General features: G+C 34.8%; 1 pseudogene; it reads left to right on the top strand.

Moving 5' to 3' along the window:
* Positions 1-282: 282 nt before the first annotated feature.
* Positions 283-12838, top strand: LOC149996036 (NEDD8 ultimate buster 1 pseudogene; annotated as a pseudogene).
* The last annotated feature ends 436 nt before the right edge of the window (positions 12839-13274 follow it).

The following is a 13274-nucleotide window of genomic DNA, read 5'->3' as shown; positions in this document are numbered from 1 at the left end:
ACTAGGTCCTGCCTAAGCATGTCATAGTTCCAATATAATGCAGTGGGTTCCATTAACAGACTGATGTAAAATGACTTTAAATTTTTTATTTCCATTTTTTTTCAGTCTGAAGCAAATCTCTTTAAATATGTACCTTATTCACTCTTAAAATATGTTTGGGTATTACATATTTTATATTCATATCTGATATGTACAACATATTTTATTATCTCTTCAGACCACCACACTGATTGCACTCATTATTTGTGATTTTGGACACTTTTTATTAAAAACAGGACAGACATGGCAGAATTTAAATCTGGTGTTTTTCTGACACTTGCAGGTAATTGTGCTGATGAAGATGTATAATTTCATGAGAATCACATGTCTAGGAATACAAAAAAAAATTGATATCAATAATAGAAAATAAAGCAGCACATTATCTCAATAAGTGAGTCAAACAGTATTGACAAATATGGCAGAATAAATATAGCATAACACGGAGTTAACTTCAGAGTCCTAAATACTTATATCTTACAGTTTTATTGTTTACTTCCTTGTTTGTTTTGATAGTTGATACCTAGTTATATTTATGAATTATCTTAAATTTTTGAGATTTATTTTGAATGTATAGGCTTTTGACTTTATAAACTTTATATACATCTAATTTCCAGATTTGAATGATGATTCCTCTGAAACTATTATCTGAAAATATGAACAAAAGACTTGATAATGTCTATCAGAGCTAAATTGACTAGACTGTAGAATTACTTGAATTTTAAACAATTTAGTTTATACTTTATCCAATAACATTGGGATGATGATAGAATATTGATAGGGGTGATTTTACGGAAACAATGTAACAATTCCAGTGAAAATAAATTAATAGTGGATAGATGAACTGTTTGACATAAAACAATATAAAATGAACCTGGTACTGAAGGACTAGATCACATCTGGAAAAAAAGGGATATTCAAGATATATTAGAAAGGTAGCATTTTATGCCAGAAAAAGACCCAAGTTAAATTACTTATAAACAAGCTGTTCATGAACTAAAATAGATAAAAATACAGGTAATAAGTATAATTTTATCATTTTTTTCTGCTTTACAGCTATTCCGTGTGTTTGTAAAGTCCATTTCACATTTTTCTATCATCCTTTTACTTGAATTATCTGATATATTTGCTCAGATGAAGTCTCATTTCTGATTCTAATATGTTTTGAAATAACATGCTTATCTATATATTATAGTTAACTTTCTTTTTTCTATTATTCAGTACTCATTTGTTTCAGTATTTTTATAATAAACTATCTTTTAAGTGAGAGATGCAAATGATCTATAGATAGAAAAAGAAAATTAAGGTAGAGATTAGAAGAAAGGTAAAAAACAATTCAAAAAGGCTTGGCATTGAAACCTTGGTAGCAGTTATTTAAAGGCATTCATAGAATAGGTTTTAATAAATACTTCTGATTCATTTAAAATATCAGAGTGGGAGACATGTTAACAGCTTCAATTTTTAGACATGTGCTAATGATTTACCTAATCATTCTCTCTTTTTGAAGTTGAGTTAATTTAAAATAATGAGATCATCATGTCCATTTCCTGCTTTGAGCCTTTCTAGAATAAGAATTGAAATGGCAAATGAAATAGAAAAATTATGGCATCTCAGCTCTTTTCAAAAAATAAATACACAATCAGAGCATGTAAATCTACTGTCACTTCATATTGTAGCAATCTAGATTAAAATAAAGATGAAACAGTTTTCCTGACTAAAGATATCAACTGCATTAAATTGGATTTTTTGGTACTTAAATGAAAGACAGTTTTTTCAGTATCTGAATTTCCTGCCTCAAATCATTTCATAAATTAGACTAAACAGTATTGAGTTTGTGGACTGTTTTTCTATTCCCTTTGGTTGACAAAAAGTTCAGTACTTCATTTCTTCTTTAACTATGAGAGAAGTTGTAATAACAGAGACTATCAATGTAGAAATGAAATATTTCAAATTGTATTTGTGTCCCCAATGTCTACTTCAGATTTTTCCCAAGGAAAGCACATATTTTTAAGTAGTTTTAAAGGACTCTTCTTTTAAATGAATAATAATTTATTTCAATGGATACACACTTTATCTTTTGAAAATAAGATAAATATAAGTATTCTTTTTTCACTTTCTAGTATAATCATCTAGAGAATGTAGGTACTTACACTGACAGCCTGTTTCCACAGTGTTAGAATGTATATATTTATTACAAATATGTATACTCTTACTATTAATCTTCTTACTATTACCATGGTTATCTAAATTCAAGTTCATTGATCTGTATATAAGATAGAGAAGTGAAAATTTCTACTCAAAATCTCTCCATTTTTATATCAGTATACATACACAAAAGAAACCACTTATAAATATGCCCACAATACACAATACACAGATAAATAGTTCTATAAAAATGAACTTGTTAAGAAGCATGTATAAATGATCATGAACATGGACAACAGGGTGGGGATTGACTGTAAGAATGGTGTGTATGCTGGGTAGAAGAGAGCAAAGAGGGAAAATTTGGACAACTAATATAACATCAATAAAATATTTAATAAGAGATGATAATAAAATAAGTAATTCATGTAGGTGGGGCACGGAGCATTTTTAAGTCAGTAAAACCATTGTGTGATACTTTAATGGTGGATATGACATTATGCATTTGTCAAAACTCATGGACTTGTACGACATAAGCAGTGAATTGTAATGCAAACTATAGACTTTAGCTAATAATAATGTATTGAATTTGGTCCATCAACTGTAACAAATTTATCACACTAATGCAGGGTGCTAATAGGAGGATATAGTGGGGGTGGGGGAGATATGAATGGGAACTCTTTACACTTTGTACAATTTTCTTATAAACCTAAAACTTTTCTGAAAGTAATCTTTTAAAGTTTATAGGGCCAAGATGGAGGCATAGGTAGACATGCTTCTCCACCCTTCACAATAAAAAGAATACAACTACCTCAAACTAAAAACAACCAGAACTACCAGAAAATCAAAACACATGGAAGTCCAAAAAATATATAAGAAGTAATACTCATCCAGACGGGTAGGAGGGACAAAGCCATGTTAGAGAGGACGTGGTGTGGTGACAGTGGTGATGGTGGCATTGACAGTGGCAACAAGGCAGTGGCTGTGGCCATCTGACAGAAAATGCAGTCACATATCATAAAAGTTGGGAGGGACACCTTGGGAGTGATCCCAGCCCCTGACTAGACTGCACAGCTCACAGCTCCAGTGCCAGGGAAAATGAAGCCTCCTTACTTCTGACTCTGAAAACCAGTGGAGGTTGGGGTGGAGGAAAATCTGCTGGTCTCTCAGCAAAGTTCTTTTATTTAGAGGGCTCCCATGGTCCTAGAACATTGGCAAACCTACCCATTCTGGGAACCACAACCAGGGTAACAGCTAGAGGGGCACCAGTCCCATATGGGAAGCGGGAGAAATACCCAGAAAAGGGGCAAGTGCTGAGCAAGCAGCATTGTTCTCTCTCAAACCTCAACCCCACATACAGTGCCACGACATGATGATCCAGGTCACCCCATATTGATGAATACCTAAGACTCCACCCCTTACAATGTTGCAGGCAAGAAGGGACTGGCAAGAAGTGTTCAAAGTGATGAAAAGCAGGGACCTACAACCCAAATAACTCTATCTAGCAAAGCTATCATTTAGAATAAAAGGGCAGATGAAGTGCTTCCCAGACAGGGTAAAGCTAAAGGAGTTCATCATTACCAAGCCATTATTATAGGAAATGTTAAAGGGACTTATTTAAGAAAAAGATCAAAACTATGAACACTAAAATGACAACAAATTCACAGCTATCAACAACTGAATCTAAAAAATATAAACAAAATCCAACTAAGCAAACCAGAATAGGAACAGAATCATAGGTATGGGGATCATTTGGAGGGATATTAGTGGGGAGGGTGAAGGGAGAGGAATGGGGAAATGGTTCAGGGATTAAGAAGCATAATTGGATGGTACAAAATAGACAGGGGGAAGTTAAGAATAGCATAGGAAAGGATGAAGCCAAAGAACTTACATGCATGGCCCATGGACATGAACTAAGAGGGGTGGGATTGCTGGAGGGAAGAAGGGTACTGGGCAGAGGAGAGCAAAGGGAAAAAATATTGGAACAACTATAACAGCATAATCAATAAAATATACTTAAAAACAAACAAAAAAATCCACATGATCTCACTTATATGTGGAATCTAATGAACACAATAAACTAACAAAGTAGTAATTGAAGATTAGATACATTAAACAGACTGTCAGCTGCTGGAAAGGAGGTTGGGGTAGAGACAGGATGAAAGGTGGTGAAGGGATTAACCAAAGAACATTTCACACAACCCATGGACAGGGACAATAATATGGGAACTGGTATGTTGGGGGTGGGGATGGGCCTGGGAGGAGGTGGGAAAAGGTAGAAAAAGTGGGAACAACTGTAACAGCATAAACAATAAAAATAAAATGTAAAAAAATGTAGATGTTAATAAAGAAAAGTTTATATCTGAAAATAAAAATAATATAACCATAAAAATGAGATATAGCAGAAAATAGTAAAGTATTAATTCAATTTTTATATTATCCTCTAAATAATATTGGAAAATTAAGTGATTAATATATTTTGAATAACAATAATTTTAAAATCTTACTATTGATGTAGAATTAAGTCAGTTATTTAGCCTTGTATTAAATATTTCATGGGAGAATGAGATTTTTTTTACCTAATCTTATAATAGAAACTAAAATATTGTTTTATTCATATAAACCCTATTTTTTCAGAACCTATTAACCTACTTGGAGTTTACAGGTAACAGTTTCTCAATGAATACCTCCTGAATTGGATTTACAGTAAAAAGGCTGTTAGCAAAAGTAAATAAGTACTACTACACTGTACTTTCTTTTTTGCCATGCGTGCTGATACTAACTTTATAATCCTGTTAATTATACCTTTAATTATTTTTAAAAAACAATTTTTGTTTTTGTTTAACTTAATATTACTCTAGGTTTTTTAAATTAAGATATATTTAACATGCAATATTAATTTAGGTGTACAACATAGTTATTTAACAATTAAATAGCTAATGAAATGATCACCATGATAAGTCTAGTATGCATATGTTGAGTTTTTAAGGATTTAATAGCTTGATTTTAAGCTGATATATATTTTTCGTTACATTAGGATTTTGCAAAGTAAAATCAAGCTACCTGAACATCCAACTGTACCTTTATTAGATTAAAGTAGTACTTAAATCAAGAACATTCTAACTTAAAAGAGGATACTTGACTTTCAAATCAGTCAATTAAAGTTACATTTTATTAACTAGAATAATCTGAACTTGGCTTCATCAATTGAATAATTTTGATGGCTTATCAGATCATTCCTTTCTGAACATTGTTGATTCAGTTTCTCCTTATAGATCACACTTTACTCACAGGGCATCAATCACTTAGAGATTACATGTGTAATTATAAAACAAATAAGAAAATAAAAGCCTTATTTTCATTTATGGGTATTTGTAAATGCACACATATACACAAAGAATTTTGTCTGTGACAGTGAATGTTGTTAATCCCCAAGATCTCATCTTGAGCCTTGTGTTTTCTCATAACACAGGCTGTCCCTTGGCGATTTCCAGTGATGAAAAAGGCAGTGATAGCAGTTACTATTTATAAAATGATGGCCGTCTATCAGGCACTGATTACAACTCTTAGAATTGAATAATAAATACATTGAAATTAATTGTGATTAATCACTATATAGTCTTAATTTTTAAGATAAAAATAATGTATACTCATGGGCTAGTACTTAGACATCTTAGTAATAACAATAAAATAAAATGCCACCATCTAGAAAAAATCAAGGTAGAAATTTTTTTTTATAGTATGTAGTGTGTGTGTGTGTGTGTGTGTGTGTGTGTGTGTGTGTATTTGTCTTATTACCAATAGGGTCAGTCTTATCTCCTCCATGTTCTCTCTTTTCATAGGTATTATTATTTATCTCATTCTTGCCAATCAAGGGAGAAAAATAGAAACTTTTTAGGTTCTTTGAATATTTTAAAGAAATATATTTTTATGTGTAAGTTATTGCCCATTTGCATTATTTTTCTTGAAGTTTCTATCCCTATCTCCTACTAGTTATGTTGCCAGTGTCATGACTATGTATGTTTGGGTTTCACAATGATATTTATATTGTGAAAATATCACCTTAGTGTCCTGAAAGCTTAAAACAAATTGCACATTAATTTAACAATTTATAACTAAATAGGCATTTATTGAATGGTACACATGTCTGACATTCAAAAAACAGAGGAAAATATAACAAGCATCATAAACATGGTCCTTCAAAAATATGGGGCTCACATACCAGTGGGGGAAGTGATATATATTTATATATTTATAAATGGCAACAAATACACTGAAGAAGTAGCCATAAAACCAGAAAACGTATTAATACTAAGATAAACCACAAAGTATTTGGTTATTTCATTTGTTCAATCTTAGAAATTTCTCTTCAGCAAATTTTACAGAGTGCATTTGTAATTCCTAGTATATTTATGTTAATAAATTTGGCCTTTCTAGTGAGGAAATGATATGTTCATATTTTAATGAAACTTTAAATTACATACTTGCTCTCCTTCTTTCTTTCCCTTCTACTCAAGTTTATATTTAAAGGAAGACAAAGAAGTAACTACACATCCCTGATATAGCAATTTGGAGAACTTGTCACAGAACTCCATCAGTCTCTTAATATTTCACTCCAGGACTAAATTGATTTATTAGTTTCTAGGGTTTCCATAACAAATTACCACAATATGTCTGGATAACTTAAAGCAACAGAAATGTATTCTCTCAAGAATATTAGATGCTAGTAATCTAAAATCAAGGAGTCAGCAGAACTATGCACCCTCTGAAGTCTATAGAGAAGAATCTCTTCCTAGCTTATGGTGATGGCCAGCAAGCCTTGGCATTTCTTGAGTATAACTGCATCAATTCAATTTCTGCTTGATCTTCACACTTTTGTTGCAGAATCATACACAGTATTTATCTTAATAAAATTAACATTATGTAATATCTAATAAAATTCATTTAAACAAAACATTCAGTGTGTGAGCTTTAGCAGTCCTTGAACTGGAATCACTGAGTGAGTGTGGAAGCTGATTCACCTTCAACTGAGCCTTAAGACTTTTTTGGTCTTGGTGAATGCCTTGATTGCACCCTATGAGAGACAGTATGAGGATCTGGGTAAACCATGCTCAGATTCTCAACCCACAGAAACTATGACATAATGTTGTTTGCTTAAACACTAAAAACTATAACACTTGATCATGAAGCAGGTGCTAACTAACACAAAGAATATAAGAATGGATGAGTTTTGTTGGACTCAGTGATTATAATGTATGGTACTCCAATATACATAGTTTAACGGAAAAATCAGGAATAAAGACCAAATAAAAGAATAAATATGTAGTTTGAAAGTATATTTTAAAAGTAGATTTTCTTTTGGTGACTGTGAATTCTTGAAGAATGACAGCAGTAGCACAAGGGAGCATCACATCTTAGAAAAAAGTAAGTAAAGGAGTCAATGATAATTAATAGAAAAAAATCTTACTATAATTGTACTCCATTCATTTCCAAGATAATAGGTATTTTTAACTATATTGGCAAAAATATATCCAAAGTTTTAGGATTTATAAGAGTTTTAGCTCTAAAACACTTATGTATTCCCTGAACAACTATAGTTAAATGGCCCACAAGCATCTTAAATTTAATATCATCCAAAGATGTTGGCATAAACAGACAGGGCTTACCTCCTTGCACAACTGCATCAAAATTACAACTAAAATATAGAACAACTATTACTCAGTACCATCAAGTTGAAAAGAAGTCTGACAACTACAGAATTAAAGAAACCACATCCATCCAGACTGATAGTAGGACAGGAGATATAAAATGGGATGGTTCCAAATCCATATGTGGTGGATAAAATTTGGGAGGGATATCTCAGGAGTGAGGAGTCCCAGCTCCACACCAGGGCCCCAAGCCCAGGGTTCCAGTGCCAGGAAGATAAGCTCCTACAACTGCTGGCTGTAAAACCCAGCAGAGATTGAGTTGGTGGGAGAAACTTCTGGAGTCCCAAGCAGTTCCTCTTAAAGAATACACACACAGACTCACTTACTCAGACTCACTCACTATGAGTTCCAGCACTAGGGAGGCAGCTTGAAAGTACCAATGGCATAGGGGAGGAACTGAAGTATCTAGCATCAAAATATCAGAGACCATTGTCTCTTTTCTGACCACCCCCCCCCCACAGTGCCACAGAACCTACCAGTTGGTACTATATCTGATACTTTCCATCTTTCTGGCTAACACTGTTTGTGCTGCCATAGAGAGCCTCAGAGACTCAGTCCCACCCAACTTACAGGGCCACCCAAGCTGCTTTTCCTTATGAATGGCTTGTCTTGGCTCATGATTCACAACTTCCTAAACGTTATCAAACAAGCAACAGCCAGTGTCAGTGAGACCTCAACCCCCATGCCTCTTGCTAAGTGGCTCCAGGCAAGGCACTAGCAGCAGCCAAGCTAGATTCACAGTTTGGCTTCACCTGGGAATCTCCAAACCCAGCACAATTAGCAACCATCCTAGATTGCTTTATAGCTTAGGCAGGGTGGGGTGGCCCTGGGAAGAACACAGATGGGGTTGACCTTGGCCTGCACCACCGGGGAAACCCCGAACATCCAGTGGACAGCTACAGACCATTTAAGAGCACCACCACCCTGCCCCTGCAGAGCTGATCCTTCACAGAGGGTGGAGGTTAGTTGTCACAGCCAATTCTTGCAGCCGACTGGCCTGGATAAATCCCTTCCATTGACCTGCCAATGGCAATCAAGATTCAACTACAAGAGGAGGCTGTATTCAACCCACACAAAGGGTGCACCTCAAGTACTCAGCATGGATGATAGGTGAGGCTGTGCCACTGGACACTACAGGCCACCCACTACAAGGCAGAGAGCCATAAAAGCCCTACCTAATATATAGAAAACAAACATAAGGAGGTTGCCAAAATGAGGAGATAGAAAGAACAGATCAAAACTATGTTTAAAAAATAATTAATTAAATAAAAGGGAGATAAGCAATCTAGCAGATACAGAGTTCAAAACACTGGTTACAAAGATGCTCAAGGAACTTAGTGAGAACCTCAACAGCATAAAAAGATCATGTCAGAAACAAAAGATACATTAATTAAAATAAATAACATTTTACAGGAAAACAACAGTAGACTGGATGAAGCTGAGAACCAAATCAATGTGTTGGAACATCAGGAAGCAAAAGACAACCAATCAGAACAACAAGAAACAAAAAGAATTAAAAAAACTAGGTAGTGTAAGCAGTCTCTGAGAAAACTTCAAGTGTTTCAACATTCACATCATAGGGGTGCCAGAAGGAGAATAGAAAGAGCAAGAAATTGGAAATCTATGTGAAAAAATGAGAGACTTCCCTAATTTGGTGGAGGAAATAGACATTCAAGTCCAGGATGCACAGAGAGTCCTAAACAAGATGGATGCAAAGAGCCACACTCCCAGACACATCATAATTAAAATGCAAAAGGTTAAAAATAAAGAGAGAATCTTGTCCAGAAATTTGAATTCTTTTGTAGTAGATAAGACAGATACATTCTTATAAATAAAGCAAATATAAGTAAAATAAAGTTTCCATAAAACCAGTATATGTTATTATTTAACATGAGACACCTTTGAGAGTAAATATATTCAATTAATAATTATGCAAGTCAACATGTTTATGTACAGACTTGGGTACAGAGTCATGTTATGTAAATGGACCTCTGAAGTAGTTGAGTGTAAATGCATAAAAGGTGGAGTTGCTGCATTCAAATCACTCTAACCCCAATTTCTAAACCTATACAGAAAGAAGCAAAAAATATTTCCAAAAGCCTCAGATTCCTCAGACCTCTATCCATCTGGGATATTTTGGTCCATTCAAGGTTTCTGAGCTTCCATGTCAGTGAGTCACCTTAGATATTGAGACAGTATTTAGTGATTCTAGAGAAAATTATTTCATTCACTGTTATTACAAATCCAAATTTAATCTTATAAATCTGTTTTATCCCATTTTGGCAAAGTATTTCTAGAATTAAATGTCTGCTTTTGCCCCTACTCTCTTCTGAGTCCCTTATTACTCCTTGCAGTTTATAGACATAACTTAAAGCCCTTAGCAGTGCTATGACCAAGTCTTTTTCTTTCATAACTACAGCTTGTTCTCAGATCTAAGTTTATAGACTGACTATTGTTGATGTGGACAAGTCAGTTATCAATCCATATTATTGATAATTCACTCCTCAACAAACACTGTGAAATATGATAATAAAAAAGCAAATAAGATGTAACCTCTGATAACAAGGAACAATTGTAATCAAGTGCTAAGGACAAATATATATTGACCAAACCTCATTTGCAAGACTGTGCTTTAAGAAAAACTTTTGTAACAAAAAACTTCTATAGCTGGGTCACTTTTCTTTGTGCCCAGATTGTCCTGCATGGTTGAGTTCCAATTAGTTGTAAGTTAAATGACAAAAGCTCTTCCCTTCTGCTGTCTTTCTATTACCCAAAAAAGCAGGATAGTGCAGAAATATGAAAACAATTACCATAGTAAAGAGTCAAAAATCTTAGTGGTAGAAAGAATAAAAGCATGTGTGAACATCATCGATCCTAGATTCACAACTTTATTGTTATCTTCATAAATGTTAGGAATCTCATTAACCAAATAACTAAAATTATTGTTTTGTGGTGTGTGTGTGTGTGTGTGTGTGTGTGCGTGTGATGAAACAATATTCAAAAATTAGGTAGAGCATTTGCTACACAGATACATAATCAAAGTACATTGAATGTGGGTAGGAGTGGGGTCAGCCACTTCCAGAATGAAAACAAACTGTGACCTCCTCTGCTGTATCCAGGTAATTGTTGGGTCCTGGCAGATGCCCTGATAGCACAGGATTACACACAAAAAAGATGTCTCCAGGAAAAATTGGCCCAGTTTCTAAGGGAAGACGGAATTCAACCTCCATGTACAGATGAAAGTAAAGAAGCTCGTTTAGCATTGAAGACCCTTGCTAAGTATTTTCAGAAACTAGAAGGTTGTGAAATGAAGTAGAGAATATAACAAGAAAGAACATGTTGCAAAGCAATTGAGTGTGAAGCAGAAAATTAAAGTTATAAAGCCACAAGAATTTCTAAAATTGAAGTTGTGTGTGTGTGTGTTTTACCTTCAAGATTAAGGAAAAATAGAAAAAAAAACTTGTTGGAGACCCAATTGCACACCAGCAAATAACTAAGTTTTAAAATTGCTTAAACATTTGTATTTCAAGAAAATTATATCAAAATTGTCATAAATAAGAAACAATTCAACTAGAGTAAACACTTGAAGACCAATGTAAAAGCAGTAGTGCTCCAATTAAAGCAGTCTGGAAAAGATGTGAGAAAAAAACTGTTAGGTTGAAGAAGAGCAAAATGAAGCCTATGTAAACGTAAAAAAAAGAAATCCAGAGGACCAAGAGAGGCTTAGTAATACAACAGAGAGAGCTGAGATGGATGGGAAATGAGAAACTACACATAGCTAACCAGACAGGCAGATCAGTCAGAATTCCTCCAGCATAAAGAAAAGCACTGTGTTAGCTATGGGATATCATGAGTAGGGCAGAACTTTCTTCAAAGTTAAATAATATGGAATAGCCTTGCCATGTCTTCTGGAGTCTGATAAATATTTCTGTGAGTGTTGTAGAGACCCATTGGGTTCAGTAGATAACTATGCAGTACTGCAGCTGGATTTAGTATGGTGTTAATTCTGCTTGGAACAACTGGAATGCCTTCACAATGCCAAAAAATAAATTAAACTTGGCTCAGAAATGTTTTAAAATTATTATGGAGAAAATCAGAGACTGGTTCAAATAAAAGGAAGTTGTTGAAAATTGATTCAAGGTATCTGATATTGTTACAGTGGAAATGATGAAAAAGATTGTATCTCAACAAGATGTGTCAACACTAAATTTAAGGAGCTATATATTGATCCATCAAAAGTTTACAATTTGTTCCAGTTGGAATTCACTGTCCTGGAAGCTTGGCTTGTCCTAAGAGTGTACAGCAAGAACGTGGATCAGGTAGTCACCCTATTACCAACTGTACAGAAGAATTGGCCCAAATAAGGAAATATATGAGAAAGTGAGAGAAAGAGAGAGAGGGAGAGAGAGAAAGACCCTGCCTAGAGAACATAAACTCTTTGAAAGGAATGGGCTAATCCATGCACATAACCAAGCAAGGCTCCCATAAAACCACCGGGAACCTAGACAAAACCCTGAAGTTTATTCTCAGTAATCCTCAGATTTGGTGGTTAAATGGTTCAGATCCTGAAACCAACAACGATCAAGAAAGTCCTTCTCTGGAAAATAGTGTGCAACTGGTGTGCATGGGCTTTGAGGTGGTAGCAGCCAAAGCTGCCCTTAGATCATTCTGGAGAAATGTCCAGCTTGCTCAGACCCTTGCTTACAATGGAGAAAGTTTCTCCTAACCTATAGCACTAAGTGGAAGGTTCGTCATCAACACCCTCCATGTGCTCTTCAGATCCTACAGTTACAAATGCCTAGTGCCTCACAAATAAAGATATGAATACAGAGGCCATCAAGAATATATTGGAAGATATTTCAGAATATGAAAAAGACTATATTGATTCAGCTCTGGAAGATGAAGAAATTATCTTTGCACGATACTTATGTATAAAATATAAACTCATCTAAAAATAAAGACTAAATAATAAGTATACATAAACTAAGTTTATGCATATAAATTTTATCATTATTAAAAACCTGAAAAAGTTAATCACATGCAACTATTATTGTTTTTTTAAGCTTTACTTAAAATGTTGCCCTGGCTGGTTTGGCTCAGTGGATTGAGCGTCGGCCTGCGAGCTAAGTGTCGCTGGTTCGATCTTCCAGTCAGGGCACATCAGAGAAGGAAAACTCTGACTCCAAAAAACCTCCGCTGCCTTGTGGCATACCTCTTCAGGGGAAAGGCTAAGGGAGTAAACCCCGACAGAAAATCCGGAGCCGGAGTCCCTAAGGCGGTTTGACGTTGTAGTCAACACCGGCAACTCCTGCTGCGCACCTGAAGCCAAGCTGTATTGACTCCGTCTTTCCCTTGGATCCTTCAGCTGCGAAGAGAGGGGGGGTCTGC

The sequence above is a fragment of the Furipterus horrens genome, unplaced genomic scaffold (assembly GCF_987537825.1).
Source record: "Furipterus horrens unplaced genomic scaffold, mFurHor1.1.pri manual_scaffold_12, whole genome shotgun sequence".
In the NCBI taxonomy this organism is placed as follows: domain Eukaryota; kingdom Metazoa; phylum Chordata; class Mammalia; order Chiroptera; family Furipteridae; genus Furipterus; species Furipterus horrens.
Note: the sequence above shows the minus strand (reverse complement) of the source record. Positions and strands in the feature narration are given on the sequence as shown.